The sequence below is a fragment of the Leopardus geoffroyi genome, chromosome D2, assembly GCF_018350155.1.
Source record: "Leopardus geoffroyi isolate Oge1 chromosome D2, O.geoffroyi_Oge1_pat1.0, whole genome shotgun sequence".
Classification (NCBI taxonomy): Eukaryota; Metazoa; Chordata; class Mammalia; order Carnivora; family Felidae; genus Leopardus; species Leopardus geoffroyi.
Genome location: NC_059334.1, coordinates 41,646,337 through 41,668,763, shown reverse-complemented (window position 1 = coordinate 41,668,763; position 22,427 = coordinate 41,646,337). Strand labels below are relative to the sequence as shown.

The 22,427-nt window shown below is 39.1% G+C and overlaps 1 protein-coding gene across 10 annotated transcripts in view; it reads right to left on the bottom strand.

The window, feature by feature from the left end:
• The window catches only part of NRG3 (neuregulin 3), a 1,060,953-nt gene that overhangs the window by 687,405 nt on the left and 351,121 nt on the right, over positions 1-22,427 (bottom strand). The window lies entirely within an intron of this gene.

The following is a 22,427-nucleotide window of genomic DNA, read 5'->3' as shown; positions in this document are numbered from 1 at the left end:
TGAATCTCAACAAGGCAAGGTAGAGCCAGAGGCATTACTCTGTACCCACTATTTTAAGATCATATTGTTAGTATTTGGTACTTATTGTTCTTTCCATTCCGGGAACCTTGAATAGAATAACTGAAGGCTCACAGACAAGTCTTAAGGAAGAATCTTAGATCTCTCATCCGTGGGCATCAGCTATTCTGTACCTCCATGCTTTGGGAACAGGAAGAAATAAATACGCATTCTCCTATTACCATGTACCAGCACTATCATCCCAGACATGTCATGTAAATTTTCTGAATCTCGGGGTGCTCATTTGTTACATGGGGCCAAAAATATCCATTGCACTGAGATTATTATGAGAACTACACATGCAAGTATGCATGAAAAATACTTAGCACAGAATTGAACACTTCAACTGCCTCGGTTTATTCTTCTATAAATGGGGCACCCACTTCATGGAAATTTTATAAAGAATAACTGAGTCAATATCAGTAAAGTTTTCAGAACAGTGTTTGGCACATGGTAGAGGTTATATAACTATGGGCTATTTTTTTTATTACTAAAAGAACCACAGGGTAAGATACCCAGTCCCCAAGTGACCAATTTTGTTGACATCAGTTGTCTTCCTTCATGGATTTATAGAACTTTCCAGCAAAAAGTTAGATGGATGGAGAAACAGAGACTAAAGAGTCGGGATCAGTCTGTCCCCTCAGCCACCTAAGGGTCCACAGAAGACCCCAATCTCAGTCCTGTGTCTCTGTCCACAGCATCATGCTGGGACAGGGAGAAGCTGCAAACCAGCAAGGGGCCCCTTAAGAGCAGAAGGCATGACCCATCCTCCCGCTGCCCCATGACTCAGGGGCCATTTTGGGAGCCCATCTTCTTGCTTCTGCCACAGGCTGCCACCCTGGAAAACCAGCCCTCACGGGAGGGCTGCACCATCAGAAAGCACCCAGGCCACAGTTGATTGGACTTAACCGGCTTTTATTTAGTGTCAGGTCTGCTCTGATCGGCCTCGTTAACCCTGGTGACCGCATGATGCTTTTTAATGAAGACCCTAACTGGCCCAAATCTCAATTTAGACAAAGGCACCTTTGAAAATCTCTAAATCGCACACTGATCAATTTCCACTTAGGAAAAAAAAAAAAAAATCAAAGCCTCACTGCTGGGTGGTCAGAAGCAGCATCAGAATCTGCCTCCTTCTCGCTTCTCAGGCCAAAGAAGGTAGCAAAACCAGGGTCAGGATGGAGGAGCAGCACAAAATAAACTAGGGTTCTCAGGTGAAGCCCTGCCGGTTGGTGACGAATTCCTCACAAGGACCATTTTCATGTGGGGCTGGCACTCCATGAAAAAGCCTTTCCGGCTCTGCAGGGCCTCTGCATAAGTGGAGGTACCTATTGTTCTGCAGGATGGAAGCTTGGAAGAACAGTCTTCATAGGAAGCATGATCCATGCTCCTTCCCACTAGCAGGCAGTCATTAGGAGAAGGGAGAGGAGATGCGTGAAATCATCCCCCTCAAGGGATAAACAAGAAGGGAAGGAGCAGCGGAGTAGAGCTAATTGGGTTAAAGAGAGGTGGGGACCAGCCAGCTTTATGTGGGAAGTCTGAGGTAGACCGAAGAACCCTTTCACCAGGGGTAGCCATTACATTCTGCTCCAGATTTTTGTGGCAGCATAGGCCCAGGGCTGTCAGAGGTTCAGCTACGTCAAGAAAAGCTGCAAATGGAGATTCATGATGGGTGTGTGTGTGTGTAAAGCCTCTCAGGTTCATTTATCAATGCTAGTGACTAAAATTCTTGTTCTTAAAAACTTGTACGTCATAACTTTCTCAGTCAAATATACAAAACTGTACGTCCAATGCAGCCTGTATGCCGTCCAATCAGGCTTCTGAGTTACAGCATTAGACTCAGAGCAATGAATGGCCATGCCTTAGTTTCATCCCTTTTAATACAGTATCCAATAAATATGGAGACTAGGCCACCCTCTTTGCAACAGACACTGGGCAGGTTGCTGGAGAGATGTAATCTGCCTTCAAGCATCTTATAATGCAAATGGGGGAGGACAGACAACGAAATTAGTAATCACTGCTACATAATACATACAATGACAGGCAAATACAGGGTCCCATGGAACAATATCAGAGTCAGTCATGAACAGTCAGGCAAGCCTTCTGGAAACAGTGGTCAAGACAAATGTGGTTTTGACATCTCAGCAAAAGCCATGCTCTTCATTTCTACTCTGTCTTCTGATTGGCATGTAAACACTTGTTGAAATGTTTAGCTGGATGCACTGACTACTTAACTTAGTATTCTTAGTCTCACTCCATCTCACCCAGTTGGGTTACCAGTATTCTCAGACTGACACGCTGAAAGCTGAAAACCCCTGACATTTTCCACATATTCCTAAATATGTTCCGAGAAAATTTAAGCAAAAAGCAAAAGATGAGGAAAGGAAAAGATAACCCCTAATATTAATATATTAATCTACAACTCCTGAAACGTATTTCAATCATCCCTCTTTTGTCAATAATTTTTTTTTTTTTACTCCCAAATTGGTATTTTTGGAGTTGTCTCTGTAAGGTACCGAAAACCCCATGGTGACTCTACCTTCCTGAATGGAGGGATTTACTTCCATAACCATGTGGCTCCAGGGGGCGCTCATGAGATGAGAACACAGCCCAGGATGTCTGGAGAAGAGGCATCACCTGTCTTATTGTGGCAGGACATCCAAGACCATTTTCTACACTCAACCCTGTGGAGCTTCCACACCAGCTCACATTCACATGGGGCACTCCTGCAGCAAACTTTTTTGGTGCAACTGCATTGTTCTTACGGTTACTGCACTGACAAAAGTGAATAAATGAGGCGAATAAATTTACTTAAATCTTTTTAAAAATTTTTTTAATGTGTATTTATTTTTTGAGAGAGAGACAGAGTGCGAGCAGGGGAGGTGCAGAGAGAGAGGGAGGCACAGAATCTGAATCAGGCTCCAGGCTGTCAGCACAGAGCCTGACGTGGGGCCCGAACTTACAGACCGCAAGATTATTACCTGAACGAAAGTTGGACGCTTATCTGACTGAGCCACCCAGGTGCTCCAAATTTATTTAAGTCTTAACCTAGGTCAAATTCAATTCAGAAATGAAGTTGACTTTAAAAAAGATCAGAGATGTATTGCAAAAGCCAGTATTTTGATAACATCATCCAATGTACTTTGTAAACACAAGCATGCCTCTCAACTTGAGGCTCAATCTATGTTTTCTACACCACTCAGAAGCATGTGTGGGTGTGTGTTTTTCCTCCAGAAAATGTCTCCTTACATTTTTTTTCACTTCTGGCAGTCAAGTGGGGCTGGGTGTGGTTCCTTCAGTATTTACTTTTTCTTTCTCATTCAGCAAATGTTTACTTTTATTTTCTTTTTCATTCAACAAATATTTATGGTTATGAGGCAAGCACTGTACTTTTCAGTTTATTAACAATCCCCAAAACCTAAAACATGAGGGGAAAAAAAGAATCTCCATAAGCCACTTCCATTTGTCAAAGCCAACAAAGCCTATGCAAATGAGTCTGTTCAACAAACACAGCAAGATGGGAGGTGAATGCCCACTCTGTTCTGATGTTGAAATCAACATGTATTCAACAGCCCTTCAATGCACATCTTCCTACGGGGTGTGAGATCCCTTGCCGGGAGCGGGAAGGCTACACGCAAGCAAAGACTCTTCCCCAAGGAGCTTATAATCTAGGAGGAAAGATAACAACATGTACATGGATACGTAAAATATCAGATAGAGAGATATAGGACCCAAAAGAGGCCTAAAAATAAAGAGCTTTGCTTAAGGGCTTCAGAGAGGATAGACTTACCCTTGATCTAGAGTATTACAAATGCATCAAGAGACTATAGCCTTTGTTCTGAATCTTGGGATTTTTAGAAGCATGGACCAAAAAAGGAAAGCATGATTCTGGAAAATAAGGAAAGCTCAGTGGGAAAGGGAGACACCAGTATTGAATATCATAGTGACAGTTGTAGAAGATAAGGCTAGAAAAACAAATCGGCACCACTGGGAGGGCCTTGAGAGGCAGACTGAAGCTGATTTAAATTGAGAGACAATGTGGAATATAAATAAATATAAATATAAATATAAATATAAAACAGCTTAGTAACATTAACGAAGCTGTGTTGTAGGGTGATTTGGGCTGCTCTGTGTAGAATGTACTGGAAGCAAGGAATCTAATGGCAAGGTAAACATTCAAAATGGTGATAGTAATTAATATTAAAACAGTAGCAATAATCGCAACACTTAGATAGCCCTTACCAAGGCCAGAAATTATTTTCAGCATTTCTGCGTATAATGACACATCGATACCTCTCTAGCACCCTATGAAGCAGATATCGTTATTATCCCCACTTTACTAATGAGGAAGTTGAAAGGAACTGTTTGCACATGGTCACCCACCTTGGAAGGGCAGAGAGAGGTTTTAGACCAGAAAGGCAGGTACCAAGCCCCCACCCCTTAACCTCTGCATTCTGCTCTCTCACAGAGAAGCCAGCTCAACATCTTTGTGGAAAGACGATGACAGCCTGTAACTGAGGAGCTGCACTGGAGGTGGAAGGGCAAAGTTTACACACAGAGCAGGAGGAGTAGACAGAGGAGCTGAGACAAGCAGCTCTCAGAAAGGAAGTGGAGGGGGGCACCTGGGTGGCTCAGTTGGTTAAGCCTCTGACTTCAGCTCATATCATGATTTCCTGGTCTGTGAGTTCCAGCCTCATGTCGGGCTTTGTGCTGACAGCTCAGAGCCTGAAGCCTGTTTCAGATTCTGTGTCTCCTTCAATCTCTCTCTCTCTCTCTCTCTCTCTCTCTCTCTCTCTCTGACCCTTCCCCACTTGCACTCTGTGCCCCTCTCTCAAAAATAAATACACATTAAAAAAAGAAAGAAAGAAAGGACATGGAGTTTACAAACACTGAGGCATGGAGAATTTCAAAAAGAAAGATGGCTTTTTCAGAGAGACGAATGGTACAGAGTAATCAAAGCAGACCAGAATTCTGAAAGAGCTAGTGACACTGGTTACAATGGGGTCACAGGTGCCATTTGAGTCAGCAGTTTTAAGGCAGAGGTGCACCCCGTAAGGGTTAAGAATGACTGAGTAATGGGGAGGAAGGGTCACTCAGCAGACAAGATGCTGCTGACATTTTCACAGAAAAAGAAATCACAGAACCAGAAATAATAGTGCATGGAACACTGATGGAGCTCAATAAATAGTAGCTTGGCTATTATGATGACTACTACTATTTTAATTATTTTTCGTATTATCATTCAAGGAGAACAAACTTTGCAGAGAAATATGGCAAGACAGAAAATCAGCAGTAAGTCGTGACGGAAAAGAAAACACACTTAGATTATTTCAAATCAGTTCAAGTACCCCAAAATACTTCAATGGATAGCCTCGAATCAAATCATCATAAATCATTATAAACATCCAAGTGTTAAGGTACATAGAGACCAGCATTTAGATTCTGGTCTGACTGTCCTAGGATACATCTGAAGATTTGGTTCAAGTATCGTTAAGTTTCTGAGCTTCCCTTTTTAGAGTGAGGCAGATCCCTGGATTCTAACGTTCCTCTGGATGAAGTCATATCAAACGTCGTATCGTGATAGCCTGGGGATTGTGCAACAACTTGAACCCTAAGGATCTATAGATGGCACTTCATTGGGTGTGATACAGATGGCAATACATACATGGATGCTGAAAATGTTCACTTGATTGAGCAGATATGAAAGAGCAGATTTTCTGAGGAAAACAATGTCATCCACGATGTTTCTTTCACTTCTGAGGGCAATATCAGATCTTCCTACGCCTCTTCTTAATCCCCAGCAGCTGGCTCTGCGGCTGATAGATTCTGGCATTCTATTCCCTAGTCAGTTATAACTGACAACAGGCTTTCCTGGATGTAATTTTAGTATACCTTATAACAGTTCCGTGAGGTAGCCATGGCGTGGGATGTGAGTCTATCCTGGAGATGAGGAAAACAAGCCTGAGAGATGTAGTATCTCACTCAAGATCACGAAGTTAGTGAGGTCCGCATTCACATCCAGACTCTCTGACTCGGCACCCTATGTTCTCCCACAAACTCTTTGCAAACACCAAGTCCCTCTCTTTACAGACAAGGCAAAACACACCATTCCATGATTCAGACTAGGATACCTGTTCTTTCGGGTTTTTTTTCCTGCTGTCTATGTTTGACCTCCTGAAGATACTTGACCCCTCTTTCAGTCAAACGTTAATTCCTGAGCTTATGTTAAAATTTTTCATGCCAAAGCTTTAGCGCAGTCCAGCTTTCATTGGAAACCAAGAAAGCAATAATTACACTGTGCATCAAAAGGGTAGGTGCCCTTGTTATCTGTCTCCAGGAAAAGTTTGTTTAGGCCTTCCATCCCTCATGATTTTTCTTTTTCTTTTTTTTCTTTATTTTTTATTAAGTTTTTAGTTATTTCTTTTTAGACAGAGAGAACACAAGTGGGGGAGGAACAGCGAGAGAGGAAGAGAGAAAGAATCCCAAGCAGGCTCTGCACTGTCAGCGCAGAGTCCCATGCAGGATTCGAGCCCACGAACCGTGAGATCATGACCTGAGCTGAAGTCGGATGCTCAACCGACTGAGCCACCCAGGCACCCCGTGATTTTTCTGTAATAAATAGTTATCCGGCTAAATTATCCATCACAGAGTGCTTCCTGAAGAAATAAATTCAAAAACATGTTGCACTCTAAAGAAATATATGTCAAAGCCTGAATGATTACTGAGGCACACAAAAGGGGCACATTAAAACTTTGTAGTGTGTAAGAGCAAAATAAGGCAGTCCTGGGGATAGGCCAATATCACTGTCTTCAGTAAAGGAAGATGGCCACTGGGTCAAGGTCTTTCCTTTTAAAACAAACCAATTAACAAGGGACTACCTTTCAACCTTACAAATGCAGACTTCACATAGTAAGTGGTTATATGTCGAAATTATAAGGATATAAGGCCACCAATGTAAAAAATTCACTACCACGAGGAATATCTAATAAATTCTCATTTATATGTCATGGTTTCCTTGGGAATAAATACCTGAGCGTTTCACAATCTATGTTAAACCAAAGAAGCGGGAGATTTCAAAATCAGGCTAATGTTATGAACACTGGTATTTGCACAGATTCTTGAAAACAAAACAAAACAAAACAAAACAAAACAAAACAAAACAAAACAAAACAAACTTTCCATGAGAGCAAGGCAAACCAGGGGATGCTGAAATAAACAGTTGATCAAAGGAGACTTTTATTAACGATTTTCAATATTGTTCAGATTTCCCTCATCCTTTATCTTCTCAGAATGAGATTCTCTGTGTAATTAAATTCATGCTTTAGTTCTTAAGTTAGAAAGCATCACCCAAATAACAGTTGTCATTAATTGAATGTTTTTATTATGCCAGGCACTTTACATATATTACCAGCGATTTCAGAAATTATTGAAAGCTAAGTACTGCGTTTCCCTTTTTATAGCTGTGGAAGCTCAGTCTCAGAAAAGCAGAATGATCTAACCCAGACCATACAGCTCCTAAGAACCAGATCCAAGACCAAAATCCAAACATGTGCAATTTCTCCCATGTGTCTCCTCCTTCATCACCCTATACAACTACAAGCCCTTTACATCACCATCTATAATAACAGAACCCTACCAAAGCAAAAAATGTGGGAAACCAAAGTATGGAAGAGAGGTCATAGAACCAGAGAAATTTAGGATGAGCATACATTAAAAACCATCTACTCCGCTACCTTTATTTTTCCAAGTTGGTGATGGCACTCCAAAGAGATAGATGAAAGACAGAGCCACAGTCTGGGCCTCTGGACTTCTTTTTAAGTTTATTTATTTATTCTTGAGAGAGACAGCATGAGTGAGGGAGGGGCAGAGACAGAGAGGGAGACAGAGAATCCCAAGCAGGCTCCATACTGCCAGCATACAACCGGATGAGGGGCTCAAAATCCCAAAACCATGAGATCACGACCTAAGTCAAAATCAAGAGGAGTCAGACCCTTAACAGACTAAACCACCCAGGTGCCCCTGGGTCTCCAGACTTCTAAACCAGGCCCGCTTTCCTCACAGTCCCATCTTTGCAAACTTTAGATCTCTCTCACAATCTTCGGAGTTGATGCTATAACTCTCATAAGTGCACTGAAGAATTTAACAGATAGATTAAGGTAATAATCTTCTTAAAGAGCTTTGAGATTATTTAAGCTTCAGATAAAAAGCCATAATTAGGTTCCCTGCCAGTTTAACAGCATGAATGCTATTGTCATGCCCAAGCCATTAGAACATATCACAGGACATAAGAAAAAATTCACAATAGGGTCTTTCTACACTTCTTGGTAAAAAGCCTGTTGATGAAAAGACCACTGGATTGGAAGTTCGCTTCATCAGACCCTATTAAGCAAGTATTTGCATGTCTTCTCTCTTATCTATTAATCTCATTCACCAAATTCAGACAAATACAGCATCACACTTAACATTTTAAGAAATCACCAACCTAACATGAAGTTCCAGGCAGACCTTTGCTTGAAAATGAGATTTTTCCTATTAAATAGTATCTCTTTTATAGAGATATTTATACTATTTACACTATTATTCCTCTCATAGCAATTTCTCTTCTCGTCCATTTAAGGATGAAGTTGTTGTATACACAAGAAAGGAAATATAAGTGTTACTCACAATGACAGGATGCCAAAGTAAAAAACGATATAGTAGCTTGAACCAAGATCTAAACTTTAAAAAAAAAAAAAAGACCAGTACAGGAAAATTAGTTTAACTCATCCACTTTAGTGACAACTCAGACTAAAAGAGAGTTATTTTCCTTTAGAATTTGAATGTGTTGTGACAATTTCTCGTCATTTCCAGGTTCACTACTGAAAGGTCTGAAGTCATTCTGAGTACTGATCATTAGGATGTGATTTCATTTTTTTTTTCTAGAAGATTTTGAGATTTTCTCTTTAATCCTAGCATTATGAGTTTTCATAGAAATGTATCTTCGGTCTTTTTTTGTTTTGTTTTTTGAATTGTGCTGGAGTATTTAGTTGTAAATGTGGGGGAAATTTTTCTTTTACTATTTCTTTGATTATGTCTTCTCTGCTTCTCTCTCTCTCTCTCTCTCTCTCTCTCCTTCCATTTTAGAGACATTGCTAGAGTTAACAGTGATGAACATTTACTGCCCATATATGTGATTTACTGGAAGGCTGCCTTATTTTTCACATATTGTCATATTACTTCTGGTGTGATGTCATGCTCTGTCAACTTTACCTTTGTAAAGGATCTCTCTATTGTGAAGCAAAACCCAAACAGAGTAGACAAGGAAATTTTGTAGAAGAAAAACAGCCCTCCCATGTTGTCTTCTGTCTGTGAGTTTTATTTTGATTTTGTGTTTGTGTTTGTCTGGAGGATCAAACAAACTTAGCCAAAGACTTGAGCTCAAATGCTAAGGAGGGATCTTTAAAGTTCCCTGCTCAAAAGGTCAAGCAGTAGATAAAAACTGAGGGAAGAACTCTAGTGCATTTTACAGTAGAACCTGGTTTTCTATAAATCAGAAAATGTAAATAAAGCAAAAGTGGCTGGAGGCAGGGGGGAAGTCCCCTGGCTGAAATGTGCAGAAACTCCGTATTTGGAGTTTACTTTGTATCCTTATTCAAGATCACTCTCTCTAGTTCTTACTCGCACCCTTACACTCTCTTTCCACACAATCACCTCCACAAATACTCCAGCGTCATACAAGTAAGCAATTCTTTTCACCTTTTCCCCCTAATTTAAATATACAAATCTAGGGGCGCCTGGGTGGCTTGGTCGTTCAGCTCAGGTCATGATCTCACGGTCTGTGAGTTCGAGCCCCGCGTCGGGCTCTGTGCTGACAGCTCAGAGCCTGGAGCCTGTTTCAGATTCTGTGTCTCCCTCTCTCTCTGCCCCTCCCCCGTTCATGCTCTGTCTCTCTCTGTCCCAAAAATAAATAAACGTTAAAAAAATTTTTTTTTAAAATATACAAATCTGTCTAGGTTCTCAAGAAAAGAAGACCTTCAGGTTCTACGCTGCTTAGAAAGAAGTTGTGCATAGAAATTACATCTTCTCTTGTTTAAATCATTTTAAATTCATAGTACTTCACTGAGCACTCAGAAGTTGCTCAAATACATATATATATATATATATATATATATATATATATATACACATATATATATATATACACACACACACATACATAGGAGCAAATATTCTTGTCTGTTCTGCTCCTGTAATGTTCTTAGTTTCTGGTCCATGGTGAGTTCTCAGTAAAATATTTTTGGATCCATAGGTTTCTTACTTCTCTGTTTTTCCTAAAATACCACCAACATTGTATGGCTTCTAAATTTCCTATTCCATTATTGAAAGTGATTTGCAATAATTATTCAAGAGAACATCATTCTTGATACAAATGTTGTACAAATTTTTTCAGAAAGATTATTTTTCCTAATTGGAAAAAAAAAAACTTTCTTCTTCTTGCTTCTTTGAAGACATACACTAACATAAACTTTTTCAGTCAGGTCTGTCCTGTGAATTTACATTAAATAAACTTCAATTTGGTAATTCTCTACCTTGCTTGAAAGCAGTGTGGTGAGAGCGATCTTTCCATTCCACTCAGCAAAATGCTACAGACAGACTGTCTGTTGTTTCACACAGATGGCAATTCACAAATATGTATGTATATTTTGGAGACTTCCTAATGTATCTCCAAAAAGACAACCACTCTGAAATGCTTACAAAATATTCCATTCTTCTATTTTAAATCACTGGGGGAATTTAACTTCCATTACTTAAGATAATTAGTTTGACACTGATATAATTAGCAACCAGCACAAAAGAACAAAGATTACAAGATCAATGTAAATAAAGGCAAATTATTTCACTCCTCTAAAGAAATATAGGCTTTCCCCTTTGCCATTAGTCATAAGCAGACAATTAAAAAGGTATTAAGTGCTAAACCAGCTAAAATAAACAATGTGTCTTCCTTATGGTTAAAATTCAGCTTAGTTGTTAATGTAAGAATCTAGGAATGGGAGTAAAGGAAAAACACAGGAAAACCAAGCACTGACTTGGGCTAGGTATGAAAGCTATCCCCTTGCTTATGTCAAACATGGACATTTTACTGATAAGGGTACAAGCTTAAAGTTATAACCTGAAGAAGGTCTCAAAATAGAAAATATCAGAGGTGGGGTCTCATCTTCAATGTTTCAAACTCTCCTACATATTACTGCTCCTACTACATTTCATCTGTAACAGAGAAAGTATGTTTTCAAGGGATATTTTTTAACATTTTTTTATAATTTGGATTCCATTCATAATTCAAATGTAAGATTATTCTTCTCACAAGATCGTGTCCCTACCTCTGAGAGTAGATCACTTCTGACACCACTGTCATATTTACCTAAGGTATGAATTATTCTAGCTCAGAGATACCTTATTTTCTATCCAAAATCCAAAGAATGCCATCTCTTAAAATGCATGCATCTGAAACAAAGCCTTTCCTCTTACAGTTTCCTTCTCTAGCACTTGCTTAAGTTATAATAATAAAACACTATAACAGGTTTCTTAAAATGCCTTAGAGACTTTCATTATCAAATTGAACGAATACACTTGCCTATGTCATAATGTTGTCAAAAATCAGATGATCTCTGCAGAATTGGAGCATAGAGCAAATGAGGGGGAAGAAAACTCAACCAATAAAGATATTATTAGTGAAAACCAATAGAAGTCCTCTCTAAACATGCTTGTATCAACATTAATAAAGGAAGATCTAATGCCATTCCATTTGACTGAAATCCAAATCTATTGAGCTTTCAGACAAAGTAAATGGCCTATTTATTCTTGAATGAACTACATAATCAGCTAAGTGCTTCAGTTAGGTTCATATTCCACCACTAGATTATCCCCTGAAATAGCGTCCAAGATCTCCACTGACACCCTAGTGACTGACTGAAAAGCCTTTCTCCCTTAATACAATTAGAAACACATTTCCTCTTTTTTTTCTTGTCTTCCCTTCAGTTCCAGTTCATGCTTCAAAAATTCCAACGCAAGCAGCCATCATTTAAAGGAAAAGAAATCTATTAAAGTCATGTAAAGCTATTATAAACCTTTATTTCATACAAATCTTAAATCTACATTCTCACCTTTGTGTTTGGAGATGAAATAAAGGCCTGTGAATGATTACGTTTGTTTCAAATGCATATCATTTACCAATTCAAATAAATTCTCCTTAACCAGTGAGAATTTGTTTGTTTGTTTATTTATTTATAGTTTACATCCAAGTTAGTTAACATGTAGTGTAATAATGATTTTAGGTATTGAATTTAGCGATTCAGCACTTACATAAAACAATCAGTGCACATCCCACAAGTGTCCTCTTTAATGCCCCTTGCTTAATTTTAGTTTCCCATTTAACTGACACAATCAATGTAAAATTATACTGATAGTGGTATGTTCATTGCTGGGGACAAAGAAGGATTTTGGAAATTCTCAACTTAAAATCCATGTCAGTTCTAATGAGCACTCTGGGCGAAAGCAGGAAGAACCAGAGGAAATGTGCCTTTACAGACCCACATACATACCAAAAGTGTTTTTGAGTAGATCCTAAGCTCAAAAAATGTGATTTGCACTCATAAAAAAGTTTTGACAATTTCTCTTGTGGGAAAGAATCCTGATATTAAAGACTCACTTGTTTCCTTTATCCAGATGTAACACTAAGTTATCTTAATGAACAAATTTGAAAATATGCTAGATATCCCATTGTTTAGTAGATGATATAAAAAAAAAAAATACCGGTACACTTTTGGGAAAAATAAAACTAGCACTTATTTAACACCACATACAAAGGTAGATTAAAAATCTAAATATCACATATAAAACTACAGTTATTAGGAAAAACTAAGGGATGGTATAAATATGAGTAGAGGGAAGTAAAGGATTTTAAAATAGAAGCACCAAGTTAAAAAAATTTACTTGATGACAGAATAAGAAAAGACATTTGCAGTATTTAACAACAACTCTTACAAATCACTAATAAAAAGAGAATTGCCAAAATAGGAAAATAGGCAATAACATGAACAAGGAATTTACAAAAGAAGAATGCTAAGAAACTGATGTTAAGAAACAAAGAAATACTTAAACTTATTAATAATCAGATAAATTAAAGAACAATGAGGTATCACTGTACATTATTAAACTGGCATAACTTGGGGTGCCTGGGTGGCTCAGTCAGTTAGGCATCCAACTTCGGCCTGGGTCATGATCTCACTGTTTCGTGAGTCTAAGCCTCGCATCAAGCTCCGTGCTGACAGTGTGGAACCTGCTTGGGATTCTCTATCTCCCTCTCTCTCTCTCTCTGCCCCTTCCCCACTCGTACTCTCTTTCTCTCCCTCTCCAAATAAATATACAAAATTTAAAATAAACAACAACAACAAAAAACAAATAAATAAACAAACTGGCAAAAATTGGTGTATTCCACAGGAAAACCATTAGGTAGGATAGTGTAAACAAGCCTGAGGAGCCAAATTAAATGACAACAGAGGAAATTCATTCCTAGATAAATATCTCAAAGAGATAGTTGAATAACTATATGACAATATGTACTGTTAGCTACAATATGATGGCAGGGAGTTGGAAGAAAACTTTCCATCACGGGAGGAAGGAGAAGTAAAAGGTGGTAGACACACATAGAGAAAAGCATAATGTAACAATGGGAAGCTGTGGATTGGATGCTCACTAACAATATAGAAGAATCTTAAAAAAGAAAGAGTGCTTCATCATAAAAATGAAGAAATAGCTTTTTAAGAATGTTTTTAAAAATGCACACATATGGAGAACACACATTCTGCAAGAATACACGCAAATGAAAATATACACATCATACAAGTTAGAACGGTTGCCTCGAGGGGGAAAGGGAGTGGGAAGGGGAAATGAGGTCAGGCAAAAGAGCGGGGGTGGAGAGAGAAAGGACAAGACTGGATGATACGAAAGGTCAAAAGGTGATCAGCCTGAACAGAATACTGCCTTGCATGCAAGGAACCTGAGCCCAAACGCTAACTGCCATTTACTACCAGTTTGACTTGGAACACGGTACTTTTCGCTGGGAAAACTGGGATCACAGCTGTCACTTCAAGGTACATTATTTCATATGTTACATACTCAATAAGGTTTTTGAAGCTTTTTAAAAAGGCATTCATACATGCCTATGTCACAGGGGTATTACTGTCCTCCCTGACACTTAAGAGTGGGTCTGAGTTCAAGTTTTTTCCGTTCAATTCTAAAATGGGAATACACTCCTACAAGGAGAATATCCATCCATGAATTGTGTAGAAAAATTCAGGATTTGTAAAAGCCTTTCATAATTCCGATTAAAATCAAAACCCTTATTTTCTAAAATCATTCTGAGATGTGTAACTAAAGTAGCATATTAGCCTTAAGATATCAGTAGCTTCATATTACAGGTCACAGAGAATACACCATGAGATCACTGAAGGGTAATATCTCAAAATGTGCCTTACCAACTGAAACTGGGACCAATGCTACATTTTATTACACTGTGCACTAAACCTCAAAGACATTCTGCAAGCTCTTGGAAAATTAAAATGCTGAGGCGCAAAGCAACAAAATACATTTATTTTGTCTTGTTCCAAGATTTGAGAAAAGAATCATCTTGAAAGGGACTGATCTTCTTACAGCAGAAGTCTTGTAAGAACTTCCATGCATTTTTCAAATCATTGGCATATCCACAGCCTTCTTAGAAAAGATATATTTCAATTTACTGGTCAGAATTTTAGCCAGCCATTTATACTCAGAGGAAAACATACTGGGGAGAGGTAAATCTGCCTAAAGTCATTGCTCATTCTCTCGTTCATTTAAAAAAAAAATCTATTAAGCACTGCTAGTCATCAAAAAAAAAAAAAAAAAAAAACCAAACAAACAAACAAAAAAAACTGGGGCTGGGTGTATATTAATGACTGAGGCAGCCATGGTGTGGACATCAAGTAGTATATAAAGGCATAGGGTTGTCAAAGACAGAGGTAAATACTAAATGCAGAATTATAAATTGTGGTCAAAATAAGCAGAAACAACAGAATTCTAAGAAAAGAAATAACATGAAGCACAAGGTATTCATAAGGGTCCCTGACAGTACAATTTTAACTGGTACCTGATTGATATAGAGTGACCCACACAAAAAGAGGCAGGAAGGCGTATAGGCAGAAGGAATGGAATGTGCAAAGGTACTGGGGCAAAAGTATATCAGTCCAAGGGGCCATGAACCCTGTAACTCCAGGATATGAGATTAAGTTAGAGGCATCATCAGGAGGGCCCTGCAGACCATGGTATGAGAGTCTGCTGTCCTGACAACCATCAGGGGGAATGATGAGGAGTTTTCAAAAAGATACTGTCTAATGTCTGAGTTTAAGAGATCATCAGGGGGTGCCTGGGTGGCTTGGTTGAGTGCCCAACTCTTGATTCCAGCTCAGCTCATGATCCCAGGGTCATGGGATCAAGCCCCATGTCAGGCTCCTCACTAGGCATGGAGCCCGCTTGAGATCCTCTCTCTGTCTCTGTCTCTGTCTCTGTCTCTCTCTCATTGCCCCTATCCCTCCCTCTCTTAAAAAAAAATGAAAGTAAAAGATCATCTGGCTTTCATCTGGAGGAGATAGATGAAGACCTATAAAAAAGTTTTTCTACTAGAGCATGGAAAAGAAAATAGTGATTTGAACTAAACAGATGATAGAATCTAGTGAGAAGCGAACGAACTAAAGATATATTTAGGAAGGTTTGCTGATGGACTAGATGGAGGAAATAGCAATAATGACTCAGAGTTTTGGCTTCAGCAGTGTGGCAGCTTGTCGTCCAATGTGCTCCAATGCAAAAGACTGAATGAGGGACTCAGGTATCCCAGGGAGCAGAAATCCACCTGCAGGTAAGGAGCCTGACTCCCACAACCTAGAAGACTACAAGGCAGAGGGGCTACATGGCTGGGGAGCAGGGCTTCCCTCAGTGGTTTGGTGTGGACACAGTCCTCTAGGAACACAAGTGACCTTTAGTGACCATTACAGTGACCTAGGTCCTATGCCGGCCCCTTCCAGATGATATCTCATTTACTTCCTACCGCAGCTCTGGGAGGTGGCTGTTATTAGCTGCCTTTGAAAGATGATGAAATCAATCATCATATTTTGTACCTGTTCAAAGTGACTCAATAAGTGATAGGGTTGGGATTCAAACCTATAACTATAAACGTACAATGTGCACAATCCATTTTTGAGCTCTTGATTAGAAATAGTGGTCACCTGTATATGTCTTTGAGTGTATTTGGGGGGCGGGGCAGGATGTGCTGAATACTGCTTGCTTTTGATCCAATTCTATCATCGTCAACACAAAGCACACAGGCAAGTCCTTATTAATACAGAGGTGCAATTCAGATTCACTCATGCATTATAAACTGTCTACCACGTGGCAGGCACTGGCCAAGTTTCCGGGTCAGCTAAAGTGGCACAATCTCTACTATTAGGCAGCTCGGAGCCTAGCAATCTGTCATGCTCAAAACACAATTTTCTTTACACAATGCCACACCAGTTAGCCATGCACACACATGCTTCACATACAAGGTCAAAATGCTGCGTGCTACGAGAGATAAAGCACCAGGTGAGCTAAGCACTACAGGAGATAAAGTGCTATGTGAGGCAAACACCATGGGAGTTGAGAGCAGCAGGAGGTTACTTGGGATAGAAAGGTCACAGAAAGCTTTACTTATCGATTAAGTAAATGCTTGGAACATCACAGGGTCTGAAACAGGTGATATTGGAAGGCATAAACAACATCTGATTTCCCCTCAAATTAATTATTAATATATAAATGGAGATATTAAAAAGTAGTTAAACTATTCTAAAACGAATCTAAGAGTAAAGGAGACTATACCCTAGTGCAGAGATTAGCAATCTTTTCCTATAAAGGGACAGAGAGAAAATCTCATCGGCTTTGTGGGCCACACGATCTCAGTAGCATCGGCTCCACGTTGCTGTTATAACCAGAAAGCAGCCACAGGCAATGAATGGGTGTGGCTGTGTCCCAGAAAAGTGTTATTTGCAAAAACAAGTGATGGGCTACATTTGGCCTGAAGACCACTGTGTGCTAACTTCTGCCCTAGCCTCATATTGTTCCCAAAATGTAAAAGAATTACTGTCAATCAACTTGGCTGAGCACGTAAGGGAGAAATTGAGCCTAATTAGGATATGTCAGGCAAAAAAAAAAAAAAAAAAAAAATAGAAGAAATTAATGTGAGGTGTGACTGAAGTGAAGTCCTTTCTCTTGAGGGGTTTCACCAGGGCAGAAAATATAAGGAAATTCCATGCTCTAACTGAGGTATTCCTGTTTTCTTCTCTCTTTTCCCATTTTTCTTTTCCTGTTCTGTTAATAATGATTAATTTTAGTAACAGTTTTACTCCCAATTGAATATCAATCATCCATTCAACAATTATGTACTGTGTGCCTGCTATGTTCCTACTCATGAGTGCGTACTATGTCACTGCATTGTGCTGGGGCTGGAGATGAGATATTGAGTTAGCCACTCATATTGTCCCCACCCTCTCGGAAAATGCAGTTCAGATGAGGGGACACAAAACAAGGTCACAAAGAAAGACAACTGCAGCCTGAGTTAGCTGCATGAAGGAAATGAACAAACGGCCAAGATGAAGAATATGGGGAGAGATTAACTTAGACAAAGCAGACAGAGAAAGTTTTTCTATGGAGATATTTATTTAATTAAATTTCCTTTACATCAAGACCAGAAGCACTGTCCCAGAAACTATTAAAAAACAAAAAACAAACAAACAAACAAACAAACAAACAAAAAAACCACTGGGTTTAAGCATACTGGACCAATGAAAAAGAGGAAAAAGAGTGAAAATGTTGATTGAAAACAACAGAGAAAAGATCACACATCATGTCGAAAGACTTCAGTAGGGTTTGGGTGTTTCCTCCTGAATGCAGCTAGAAACCAATAAAAATGGTTTTGAGCTAGGCAGATCAACCAAGTTGCCTTTGAAGAATGTTTGTAGAGGGGAAGAGCTTAAGTGTAGAGGACATAATGGGGAGGGATCACTGCAACAGACCAGAGGTGAAGAAATGATGGTGGCTTCCTTGGTATGGGTGGTAGAGATAGAAAGGGAGGAGCTGTCAAATTGAAATTTATACCGGAGGATGAGTTAAAAGGTGTATAGGTGTGCATGAGTAGGCAGTGTTGGCACAGGAAGGGAAGGGATATGGAGAAAACAAGAGTAGCCACAAGGTTTTCCACAGTGGTTGCACCAACTTACATTCTTACCAACAGTGCACAAGGATTCCCAGGGGGCATTATGCTAAGCGAAATGAGTCAGACAGAAAAACAAACGCCACATGATTTCACTTATATGTGGAATCAAAAAACAAAACAAAGCAATAAGCCAAAAATGAAACAAAGCAAAACATACAAACAAACACACAGAAACAGATTCATAAATATGAAGAACAAACTGGTGGTTGCCAGAGAGGGGAAAGGGCAAAATATATGGAATAGATTAAGAGATACAAAGATATTGAATCAATTATATTCCATAGGCCTTCTATGCCCTTACTAATTTTTTTAAATGCTTATTTATTTAGAGGGAGAGACTGTGTGCATGCACACAGGGGAGTGGCAGAAAGAGAGAGGGAGAGAGAGAGAATCTCAAGTAGGCTCTCCACTGTCAGCACAGACCCCAATACAGGGCTCGATCTCACAAATGATGAGATCATGACCTGAGCCGAAATCAAGAGTTGGACACTTAGCCGACTGAGCAAGCCAGGCAATTCTGTGCTTACTAATTTTTATTAATGGTTTATATGGATTAAGCTTCCTGCAATTAATGTGTTACGCTCTCACCGTGAAATTTCTGTAGGTTTTTTTATTATGGAATGTGAGGTTATGTCATTTGTTTCACAGGTTTTTAGTCTACATATTTCTTTTTTTTTTTTTTAACGTTTATTTATTTTTGAGACAGAGAGAGACAGAGCATGAACAGGGGAGGGGCACAGAGAGAGGGAGACACAGAATCTGAAACAGGCTCCAGGCTCTGAGCCATCAGCCCAGAGCCCGACGCGGGGCTCGAACTCACGGACCGTGAGATCATGACCTGAGCCGAAGTCGGACGCTTAACCGACGGAGCCACCCAGGCGCCCCTAGTCTACATATTTCTTGTGGAAATAAGAAACTTTATCACTTAAATGCCATAAAAATAATGCCCTTACTAATATGATAACATGTTCAGATTTAGTTATGTCATAATTTGTTAGGCTTCATGATGCCACTACTTTGATTTTCCAATCTTCTACTCTGTCCTTCCTCTTAGCTATATTCTACAAGTATGTCTCGGGGTTACTTCCAATAATTTGAAAGTTTTAACTGCTCTTACCTTTATTAATCAATATGATCTAAGATTATAAATCCTGTATTTCTTTACCTAGTCTCTAGTGACCTTTCTTTCACTCTACCATTGACAAAATTTATACCTCCATTTTCTTCCCAATGCCTTCCCCTCCTGCATTACTCAATTTTAGATGCTTACATTACTTTTTTAGTTCTAATACACTCTTATACTTTTAAATGTGTATGCATACATTATTCTATATATCACCTGTAAGTGGTATTTTGTTTGCCCTCAGCTGTAAAAGATGAGGAGCTCACCATGCATACCCCACCTTTCACCTCTTCTGCCTTCCATCCCAAACTGTGTCAGAAACACCATTTCTATGCTATTATCATTTCTAACCTTTTCATCCTGTTCTATAACCATGATTCTGAATGGCATTTTCCTTATTACTACAGTTAAAAATATTTCGTGTTTATCACCAGTCTTTTTGCCATTCTTCCTTTAATTTTATTGGCAGAATATTTAAGGAATCTGGAAAACAGATCCCTAGAATCATTACATACTAGAAAATGTTTTTCAGTTGCCTTTACTTTGAACAAAATATTGGCTAAGTTTAGGGAGATGGGTCATGCTATCTCTCCCTAAAGACACAAGAGGCATTGATCTGTTATTTCCTAATGCTGAATACTGCTGAGAATTCTGAGGTCACTCTGCATATGGGACTGGATCTTCCTTCAAGCTTCCCAAAGGATTCCCTTGTATTTTAAAAATCAAGGGGCGCCTGGGTGGCTCAGTCGGTTGAGCATCCGACTTCGGCTCAGGTCATGATCTCATGGTCCATGAGTTCAAGCCCCACGTAGGGCTCTGTGCTGACAGCTCAGAGCCTGGAGCCTGCTTCAGATTCTGTGTCTCCCTCTCTCTCTGTCCTTCCCCCACTTACGCTCTGTCCCTCTCTGTCTCAAAAATAAATAAAATCATTAAAAAAAATTTTTTTAAAAATCAAGCCAATCAGGATATTGATGCGGATCATGTGATGCCAATTTTTCCAGAGTGGCAGGTTTCGAACCATAGATTCAAGTCAAAACGGTTTACTCTCATAATTTCTTCATAGCTAGAAAAATAACTTTAAATACATTTTTTTTCCTCCAGATGGATATTTCTCCTTTTCAGAGACACCTTTTAGGTATATTAAAAGATTTTTTTCTGTCTTCCAGATAAATGACTTTCTTCTAATCTTATAATCATTTTAAGTCATCGCTCATTTAAATTACTTTGGTTTCACTTTTTCCAATTTCCATGTCCTTTATGATAGTTCAGCAGTTCCTAGTCTCCTCTGTGTTATTTTCTGTGCAACTTTCATTTCTCTGTTAGTGTGAATATTCTTCTCTGCTATTTTCCTTGCTTTACCTGCTTCTATGCCATCTCTTCCTTTTTTGTTTACTTTGTCTGTTTTGTTTTTGCTGTGTTTTTCCTGAATTGCTATTTTCTGGATCTCTGCTTTGAGAATTTATTTTAAAGAGGTTATTGCTTAAGTAAGGTATGTTGTTTAATTATGGTGATATAATTGGCCATTCATTTCATTTTCTCTGTGCAATATTTTCCTGGTGAATGCTTTTCATCTGTTTACTATTCCGTCCTACTTATCCTTTCAATACCTTTGCATTAATCCTATAATGGTTCCTTTCCCTGTCTCCCACCACCACCTTTAAATATGGTAAGTCTTCCTAGACTACAGGTAGCAAGTTTCTCTTTGAATATGGTGAGTATAAGGGTTTACATTGGGAGGGGCCAGGGTGGGATTGAGTATAAAAGCAATTGTCCCTGGTTGACCCTCAAACACGTTACAATGGGTTTGTGAGTTTAGGTTAGTTCAGCCTTTACTTCTCCCCAGCAAGGAGAGATTCAGCAACTCAGGACTTCTCCCAAAGGTACTTCTCCCCCAGCCTGGTCCACCATCTGACTCCTTCCTATAAGGTGGGAGGTCCCAATGGGTCCTGTTCCATCTCAGCTTTCTCCAGGCGCTCCATCATATGCGCACGTGCACTGGGTTCCAGGGACACTCCAGCTTGTTCTTATTGTTCCAGATAAGAGATTGTTTCCTTGGAAGAGTATGCCATCTACTTTCGAAACTGCATACTAGGATCTGGAACCGTTTCGCATATATTTGACCAAGGGTTAGTTTCAATGAAGGTTGAGTCTCTTTCTGATTATTATAAGTTAATTTTCATGAGGAGAAAGGACTGTATTATCTTTACTCTGCCATTTTACACTCAAAAGTCTCCTACATTTCAAAAAAAGTTTATATCTACAAACTTTTACTTTAAGCTTATCCATTAATATGTGATTTGGTAAACAATACTATCCACAAATTTAAAAAAAAATGCAGTCCAGGGAAGTTCTGTGATTTATCCATGGCTACAAAGCAAACTGATACATATTTCAATGAAAAATCAAATGCCTTTGCCTCTAGGTAAATTTTCTTTCCATTAAGAATATGCTCTATCTATTCATTATTCCCCCCCTAGAAATTCATCACAGTGTTGGGCTAAGGGTACAACATAATAGCAACTTAATCTGTGCCTCACATTAACAAAAGCCCCAGATTTGCACTTGTGTTCAATTATACAATAACACCAAATTTATATATTTACATATACTTTCACCATTTTGTGACCTACTTCATTACACTGTATTGCATTTTGTGTCAAAGCTTTCATTTTGTAAATCCTTTTTTAAATGCACTCATAAATTTATAATGTTTAGGTTCTCAGGGCACCTGGGTGGCTCAGTATGTTAAGTGTCCAACTACAGTTCAGGTCATGATCTCATGGTTCATGGGTTCGAGTCCTGCATCAGGCTCTGTGCTGACATCTCAGAGCCTGAAGACTGCCTCAGATTCTGTGTCTCCCTCCCTCTCTGCCCCTCACCTACACATACCTTCTCTCTCTCACTCTCAAAAATAAATAAACATTAACAATTTTAAAT